At 32.6% G+C, this 9,961-nt stretch overlaps 1 non-coding gene across 1 annotated transcript; it reads right to left on the reverse strand.

The window, feature by feature from the left end:
• Positions 1 to 7,048: 7,048 nt before the first annotated feature.
• LOC133833496 (small nucleolar RNA R71) lies at positions 7,049 to 7,155 on the reverse strand. The gene has a single exon (XR_009892873.1). It is a non-coding gene; the product is annotated as a small nucleolar RNA R71 (small nucleolar RNA).
• Positions 7,156 to 9,961: the final 2,806 nt, after the last annotated feature.

The raw sequence follows: 9,961 nt of genomic DNA on the forward strand, positions 1-9,961 counted from the left end.
AAATGTGTAACATACAATCTATACATTATTGGGTAATATTTGGGAGTTACAAATTTGTTTTGTAACTCCAAAATATGTCACATTTTGGCACACACATGTGTCTAATTCTGTGACTCTCAATAATATGTTACAAGGTGTGACAAATCACATTTTGTGACATTATTTAATCTAACATTATATTATATGAAATAATATAACACTCCCCCACTAGATTAAATAGTCACTTTTAATCCATCAAACATTATATTAAAATATAATATTTCCCCCACTTGATTAAATAATCACTCTCTATAGAAACTTTTGCATTGGTGCATAAAGTAAAATGTCTTTCGACTTGAATTTTACCTTAGTGTAATTATCACAAAGATTTTTGTAATTTTGGTTGCCGAAGCATTGAACCACTATCCCTTGATAACGAATCGGTGATAACACACACACATTTTCTATGTTCACTTGAGACCTCAATGTCTCGCTTTTGCACCATTAATGTCCATGTGCTCATTCCATTCATAGACTTTTCTTGAGAATGACTCCCAATTCTCATGAGGGGCGACACCACCCCTAGGTCTATATATATAGAACTCTTACAATATTTTGTTACCCTAAAATACTTGTCTTTTCAAGACCGATTTCTATTAAAAAATCTTTCGATTTTAACTCTCATTTTGGTAACACACTAGTACTTATATCTCAGATGGGACAAAATTTGAGTACTACTACTACTATTTACTTGATTGACTTGTAATTACCTATTGAACATAATACTAGTTTGGTTACTAGTATTAAGACCATCAACCGTGAATCTCTTTAGGGAGTCTAAGTCTCATCACTTGAGATGTAGAAATGATTCCATTTGAGTCATTTTTTCTCATGTATGCATATTTAAACACTCTCATTATTTTATTCAAACTTTATTGCTAGTCATAGTTTGATTAAAATAGTAAGTTTGACCATAGTCAACACCCCCACTATTTTATACTTCAATATCCAAGATAAATATTTTTCTTGAATATTAATTCTAGAAACCTCTTTGTTTCTAAAATTCTCCTTTATGTTTTAAATTGATTCATTCTTGAATCAAAATATTAAAAAACAATAACTTTAGACACCAAACATGTCTAGAATTATCCATTATATACACATATAGCCAAAGTGATTTAGAATGCGGATTTCCAAATCACCTATTTGATAGGATGACCAAATTAATCAATTATTATCAACAAAATAAATTGATTAACTTTGGAGCATCACCCCCACATTTCTCACAAAGTGATAAAAAAAAGTAACTTTAAAATAGAAATCTCTTCATTTCTATTAAGTCATTTATCCTCCAAGATAAATCTAGACTTATAATTCTCAAAGTTTATCATGAGTCATCTAAGCCACATAATCAGTTCTCAAAAGATCAAGATAAAAACCTCAATGTTTATCTTGATTTATTTACTTGCCAAAGCAAGACACACTTCTTTGAAAGTATATTTCACTTAGTTTCTTTCTTTTATATATTTTACAAAATAAAATATGTGAACACAAATGTCATGTGAAAATTTCTCAAACAAATAATTACTAATTTTCACTTTTAGTTGTCTAAATAATCTCAAAATCACTTAAACAACTTTTTTGTATTTCTTAAGAGTCTCTTTAAGATTCTTTTGAAACACAAATTTGACATCCATTGATTTTCTCATCAAAATCAAAATGAAGATGCCAATTTTTAAACACTTTAAATCAAAGAAAATAAATTCTCATTGATTTATTTAAACACTTTGATTTCTTATGCTTTAGTTTAAAATTGTCTCATCATTTAGATTAATTTAAACATATCACCATCTTTAACCAAAATGAATAAAGTTCTATTTAATCTATTTACAATTGGTATAAAGATTCAAAATTGCTTCTCCAATTTTGCAATGTCTCCCCATTGACATTGAATATTTAAGAATTATTGTCACTAAATAATTCTCAAATATATTTCATTTGATCACACTCTAGACTATAAGTCTATTGAATCAATATGTCATCCCACAATTTTTTAATCCACCTCGATCCATTTTTCTAGCAATGGCAAGGCACTTCCAATAAAGATGTAACCCCCTTTGGTTCATCCTTTCTTATCTCATAAGTTGAGATGCTCAACACTTAAATGAGAAATTTTAAATTCTCAAATTATTATTTTTATTTTCCAAAAAAATGGTTACTAATCACATTAATAATCATATTATATGGCACACTATAAAATCATGATAATTCACATCAATATATTTTTATATATTAACATAATTATGTCTCAATGTAAATTCTCATAATTTGTCAACATATGTCTATCATATTAACATGCCTTTTGAATCACATAATGAATTGTAAGTATATCACAAATATCATACAATAATTCTCATATCCACATATTGATATAATCTATTGATTTACAAAATCAATATATAGGCATGTCAAAACTACTAGATTATCATGCTTTGTAAAATCTCAAAACATAATTTTCATATCAATGTAATACTATCTCACCTATAGCATATACATATAACTTTTATAGTCCCTATATTATGAAAATCATGTCAAAAGTTCACTTCTAAAGATCACACATTAACTATCACAAAACAATGTGTCAACTATGTCCTATTGTGTTAACATGTTAACAATTACACACTTATTCATATAAATTTCCTTATTTCTATCACCACATGAGAGCCACTAGATCTTTAAAGAGAAACAAAGAAGAATATTACCTTATCTTACTATCTTTTCACAATATCTCTATGATTTCTCCTTCCATTGAAACAAACAAGGGTTATAAGCTTTTGATTGTTAGAGATATTTGTATTGTCTCAATGGAAAATAAGAAATATTATTACAACTCTATGCAAAAATACAATAGACAAGGTAATTGATTAAATAAGATTACAACTCAATAATCAAAATACAAGTACATGTAGAAATAAGAGGAAGAAGAAAATTATAACAACTACAACTCTAAAACAAATTATACAAATAAATATGTAAATAGAAAATAGAAGAAGAGAAGACAGAAGCAATAGTAGAAAAAATAACAAGAACAAAAAAGTAAAATACTCTCACTCACACAACCAAAGTGAAGAGCATTGGAGATCACTAACTTGAACAAGGTTTACAACCTTTGCCCAAAAGCTTATTTCCCCTTATCGCAAGCACTAAGAGATTCTCTCAATATTGGAAATATCTCTCAATATTGGAAATATCTCTCTGGAATAATCAAGCATTTTGGTGTATTTCTAGTCAAGTGCTCTAGTGGATAGAAATAGAGTTGCCTTACAAGTGAGCATTAGACTTCTATTTATAGAGTTTTGAGACACCTTTTGAATTTCAAATTTCATCAACCTCCATGGTTGTTACCAATGATTAATTAGATGTTTATGGAATTAAAAAGGAGTTTGGGGAGTTACTTGGGGTGTTATAATTGTTTAAAGTGGAAAAAAAGGGTTGAAAATTGGTTGAACACATCTCTGGTCGCGCCCGTGACTCGCTGTTCCCAAGCTATGGCCATAGGCCATTTTCAACTCAAAAATGTCATTTTTTCAAAACATTCCAAATTCTTTCCCACATGATTTTGTAACCTCCAAACACCTAATGAGAGTTAAAAATATGTCTCCAACAGCCATATTTCATAAAGTCTTTGTGATTAGTGCTCAAAAATGCAAATTTATTGGTTTTAAAGTGTAAAATAAATTAAGTTTTAATTAATATTTTTATGAATTTATTGTAATATATTTTACAATTGAAAATATTAATTTTAAATTTAATTTGTGTTTAATTTTCAGGAAATAAATTGCATTTGGACATTAATAAAAAGAGAAAACAAAGAATGGTTAAAACTGAAAAAGAAAATGAAGAAAGTGACATTTTTGAGGAATTTGGCCCAGTCCCGAAGGCCCATCCCTTCTCCTCCTCACTCAGCGCGCCAAGTGGCGTTCTCACAGCGCTCCATGTATCCCAGCAATACTCCAGCCAGCCACCGAGATTGTGCCACCTGTCCGCCTCCTTCAGGCCAATTCCCTTCCCAGCTGCCGAATCCTTCCTCTCAGCAATTCCAAACCAGCCGCATGCTTCATCAAAGCCCAGCAGCCATTCGCAGGCCCATCTGATGCAGCCCAGCTTTCCTCCTTTCAGCAAGTCCAATGGCCCAAAGCAGTCAACCAGCTCTCTTCCCTTCAACAAGCCACCCACGTGGCAGCTTTTCATTAGCTGGAAATAGGTCAATGGACCAGCTGCCACCAACCACCATCAACCCATATTTTATGGATATTGGGCTTTGCAAAATTGATATTTTGAGCTTTAAAGCTCATGTTTTTGTGGTATTTTATAAAATGGAAAAATGACCATACACCAAAATAGCTAGGTTAATATTAATAATAAGATGTGATTTTTCAAAATCATATTTTATTATTAATATTTCAGATTTATTTTGTAAACCACATTTTGTTGTTTAATTTCTTTTTAGTCATTTTCTCCCTCTATAAATAGGGACTCCTTCTTCACACTATGTATGTAATTTTTAGAGTAAAAAAACTATAGCGAAATTTCTACTCACTTTCTTCTTAGAATTTTGTGAGAATCATGAGCATAATGGCCTAATCTTCCTAGGAAGGTTAGGGATGATTCCATATGCTAGTGATGTTATTTTGCTACTTTGATTTTCTATGTTCTTAATGTAAAATATTTGAGTTATTTATATTCTTTCATCTCCATCTCTATTTTGTTATCTTTATTTACTTATGCTAATAGTATATAGGATTAGTCATGCTCTTTCTATGTGCTTCTAATTAGTAAGAGTAATATTGATACATAATTTTATGTCTAATCTTTTATTGCATTATTGCCTTTGGGTATTTTGTCATTTTTAGATTTTTCATAAGATTAACATTGTGCTTTTAAAGTAAAGAACTTTATAACTCAAATGATCTTTTGTTAGAACAGAATATGGACTTTAATGTTAGATTTTCCAAGTAAATGTTGGGATGTGAACTATTTACTTGTGTATTTTTGTAAATCAAGTAACCAAGTAACTAAACAAGCATATGGATGATTTTTGAAACCTTTCCTTTTCTCAAACTCTTGATTACATCTTACCTTTATTTCAATTATCTCATTTTATCACTTTATCAAAAAGACAATACCAAAATCTCAAACCTCTTTTTAGTTACAATTTTATTTATTTCCTGTTACTAACTTTTTGTGTTATTTTCTACTAATCTTTTGATTTTAGGTTACCTCCTTGTGGATCGACTGCCCGATCTTACTATAACTACCGCTTAGTGGTAGTCATATTTTGGTCGTTAAACAAATTTTGGCACCGTTGCCGGGGAGGTAGTTTTCAAAGGTTTAGTGAAATTTTTACAAAAATATTAGTAACTTTATTTGTGTTTTTGTTGGAATAAATATTGTGTTATTATAGTTTTTTTTATTTACTAATTTTTAGTTAATTAGATTATTATTATAACAAAAATTAAAAGAAAATAAAACTAAAAAAAATATCATAAAAAAATTATTTATTTATATATATATATTTTTCTTTTTTTTCTCTTCTTTTACTCTTTTCTTTTTTCAGTAAATATATATATATATAAATATAAATATTCATATATATATATACATATCTATAAAATAAAAGTAAATAAAAAAAAAACCAAAAAAACAAAAACAAAAAAAATATTTATATTTATTCTTATTTCTATCTTTATTTTTTGTTTTTTTTTTCTTCCATTTTCCTCTCTTTTGGTTTTAAAAAAAAAACCATATATATATTATATAATTATTTTTTTCTTTTTAGCTAATTCTTACTCCATTTTTTCTTTCTTAATTTCTATTCTATTTTTTTTAGTTTAATACATATTTGAAAAAAAAAAAGATTAAGCTTGCTATTCTATCTTCACTTTAATTTTCTTTTCTTGATTTTATTCTTGTGTTGTTTATTTTGTTGCTTGGTTTAGGATTTTTCTTTTTTTCTTTGCCTTAGTTTTCCTTAGAATTTAGGTTTTTCAAAAAAAAAAAAACAATATAAAATTGCATAAAATTGTTCATAAAATTTCAATCATAAAACGCTTAGTATTGGGAACAATTGTGTAATATTACAAATGGTAGAAACTGATATTGTTCTGTCTAGAAAGATTGGTTGTTAAATAAGGTTTGTGATAGCGTTACCCTCCACACTTACCTGGGAACCTCGAGGAGTTCTGTCTAGGCAAGTGTGGGCCTAAAGCGGTACCTTTGCAACCTTCCTAATCGGCCTGGGAACATTTCGAGCATCTACTTTTGCACTATTACATTGTTGAACTTATTACTATAAGAAAACCAAGCTTGTTCTGTCAAAATAAGCAATTTCACTCTGCTTAAAGGTTGTTTGGTCGAAAAGGTTGACTTGTGATCTACCATACTTACTCAGTAACCTCGGGGAGTTCTAGTAAGGCGTTGGAGATCACCCAAAAACCTCCAAATCTACCTGGGAACAACTTTAACAAAAAAAAATACATAAAATAAATCTAATTCTGATCTCTGAGAGTGGATGAATCATCACGAAACTTCCAGTGACACTTCTTCCAATTCCTCTGCCACTCCTACCGGAACTCCTTCCACCAATCCTGCTTCTCCACAAACTTTCACTGATAATAACCCATTCACAATGGCTCGCAATGATGAAATCCAACCAAGAACTCTCAATGACTACCTCCATCCTACTCGCACTTCTACACCTTCATGCATTATCTTCCCTCCTAATATGCCCACATTAGACTTTAAACCTGGCATGATTCAACTCTTGCCCACATTTCATGGAATGGAAAACGAAAGCTCATACGTGCATATCAAAGAATTCGAGGAGGTAGTAGCCATGTTCTATAACCAAGCCGAAAATGCCAGTGTTGTGCGACTGAAGTTCTTCCCTTTCTCCTTGAAGGACAAAGCCAAAAGCTGGTTATACTCTTTGAGACCTAGGTCTATTGGAACATGGGAAGAGATGACCAAATCCTTCTTTCTGAAACACTTCCCCATCCATAAGACCAACAGTCTAAAACGACAGATTTCCACATTTTCCCAAAAGGACAACGAAACCTTCTATCAAGTCTGGGAAAGATTCAAGGATCTGTTAAATCAGTGCCCGCACCATGGCTATGAGAATTGGCATTTGGTCAGTTACTTCTATGAAGGCCTCACGAGTCTTGAGCACCAGTTTGTAGAAATGTTATGCAATGGTGAATTCCTCGAAAAAGAGCCAGACGATGCTTTTGAATATCTCGAAGAAATCGCGAAAAGTCTCACACCTGGACTGGTCCAAGTGCTACTTGCTAAAGCAAGAAACACTTATTTGAAACACTTATGCAAAAAATACAATAGACAAGGTAATTGATTAAATAAATATTACAACTCAATTGCTCAAAATACAAGTAAATGGAAATAAGAAAATGAAGAGAATTATAAGATCTAAAACCCTAAAATAAAAGATACCAATGAATATGTAAATAGAAATTGAGAAGAGTATTACAAACGCAATACACTAATAATACAAGAAGAACAACAGAATGAAAAGACCAATGGAACAAACAAACTCTCACACAACCAAAGTGTAGAGTAGTGAGGATCACCAACTTGAACAAGGTTCAAAACCTTTGTCCAAAATCTTATTTCCCTCTATTCTCTAAGCACTAAGGGATCTCTCTAGGAAATAACTCTCTGGAATTATCATGCCTCTATGGTGTATTTTCCAACCAAGTGCTTTGTGGATGGAAAACAGTGTGTCTTACAAGTGAGCATTAGGCTCCTATTTATAGAGTTTGAGATTCCCCTTTGAATTTCAAATTCCACCAACCCCATGGCCGTTACCAATGTTTAATTGGATATTTATGAAATTAAAATTAATATTTGGGAGTTATTTGGGATGTTAGAACCGTTCAATTTGGAAAAAACTAAAAAATCACATAGGTTGTTAGCCTCACTGGCCGTGGCCAGGATCATCAGTGGCCGCGACCACTGGCCTTTGTCCCCTAGGCCACGGCCAGGGAAAGACAGTGGCCGCAGCCACAGCCTAGTTTCAGCACAAAAATTGTCATTTTCCAAATCGTTCCAAAATATCCCAAATCCTTTCCCACATGATTTTGTAACCTCCAAACACATATTGGGAGTTAAAAACATGTCTCCAACAACCATATTTCATTATGACTTTATGAAATCCAATCTCAAATATGTAACATATAATATACACATTATTGGGTCATATTTTGAAGTTACAAATTTGTAACTGATTTTGTAACTCCAAAATATGTCACATTTGGGCACACACATGTGTCCAATTTTGTGACTCTCAATAATATATTACAAGGTGTGACAAATCACATTTTGTCAAATAATTTAATATAATATTATATTATATGAAATAATATAACAGCGAATGCATAAATCTGCGATAGGTTGGACCCTTGTTGATATCAAAGGTATTAGCCCTTTAATTTGCTCCCATCGAATCAATCTGGAGGACGAAGCCATCCCTCGAAGAGACCCTCAAAGGCGACTGAACCACACAATGAAGGAAGTTGTAAAAAATGAAGTTTTGAAATTGCTAGACGCTGGTATTATTTACCCCATAGCTGATAGCAAGTGGGTCAGTCCAACTTAAGTCGTGCCCAAGAAATCTGGTGTCACCATAATCCAAAAAAAAAAAGGGGTCCTTGTCCCCACAAAAACGGTGACGGGGTGGCGCATGTGCATTTATTATAGAAAATTAAATGCCGCCTCCCGGAAAGATCATTTTCCACTCTCATTCATTGATCAAATCCTTGAACGTGTAGCTGGTCATCCTTTCTATTGCTTTCTTGATGGCTATTCTGGCTATTATCAAATTGAGACTGCATTAGAGGATCAAGATAAGACCACTTTCACTTGTCCCTTTGGCACTTTCGCTTTCCGACGTATGCCATTTGGCTTGTGTAATGCACCAGCTACTTTCCAAAGATGCATGATGAGCATCTTTAGTGACATGATCGAAAAATCAATGGAAGTATTCATGGATGACCTAACCATTTTTGGAAACTCCTTTGGGACATGTCTTCTTCATCTTGAAGTTGTTTTAAAACGATGCATTGAGAAAGGACTTGTACTCAATTAGGAGAAATTCCACTTCATGGTATCCTCTAACATGGTCTTAGGCCACATTGTTTTTGAAAAAGGAATTGAGGTTGACCAATCCAAAGTCGACCTTATCTCCATCCTGTCGACTCCTAAGACTGTCAAAGATGTTAGCTCATTTCTTGGTCATGCTGGTTTCTATAGGAGGTTCATACAAAATTTTTCAATGATTGCCCGTTCGCTAAGCAACCTCCTAGCCAAAGATGCCACTTTTGAATGGACACCTAAGTGTGAGGAATCATTCCGAACGCTTGTCAATTCACTCACTTCCGCTCCCATCATTCAGTCACCCGATTGGAACCTTCCTTTTGAGATCATGTGTGACGCCAGCAACTTTGCTGTGGGAGCTGTGCTAGGACAACGAAGGGAGGGGAAACCCTTTGTTGTCTATTATGCAAGCTGAACTCTCACTAGTGCTCAAATGAACTATTCCACTACTGAAAAAGAGTTGCTTGTTGTTGTCTTTGCCCTTGACAAATTCCGATCTTATTTGATTGGATCGCCTATTACGATCTTCATAGATCACTCTGCCTTGAAATATCTCCTTTCCAAAAAAAATGCTAAGGCGCGATTAATACGGTGGATCCTTCTCTTGCAAGAATTTGATATAACGATCAAAGATAAGAAAGGTGTTGAAAATGTCGTCGCAGACCACTTGTCCCGACTTGAATTCAGCGATCCTGCTGATGGTCCACCTATTCACGATGATTTCCCCGACGAACAATTGTTTTTTGTTGCTAAGTTACCGTGGTATGCTCACATTGTCAACTACTTAGTAACAGGTGAACTCCCATCTGAA

This window comes from Humulus lupulus, chromosome 4, assembly GCF_963169125.1.
Source record: "Humulus lupulus chromosome 4, drHumLupu1.1, whole genome shotgun sequence".
NCBI lineage: Eukaryota > Viridiplantae > Streptophyta > Magnoliopsida > Rosales > Cannabaceae > Humulus > Humulus lupulus.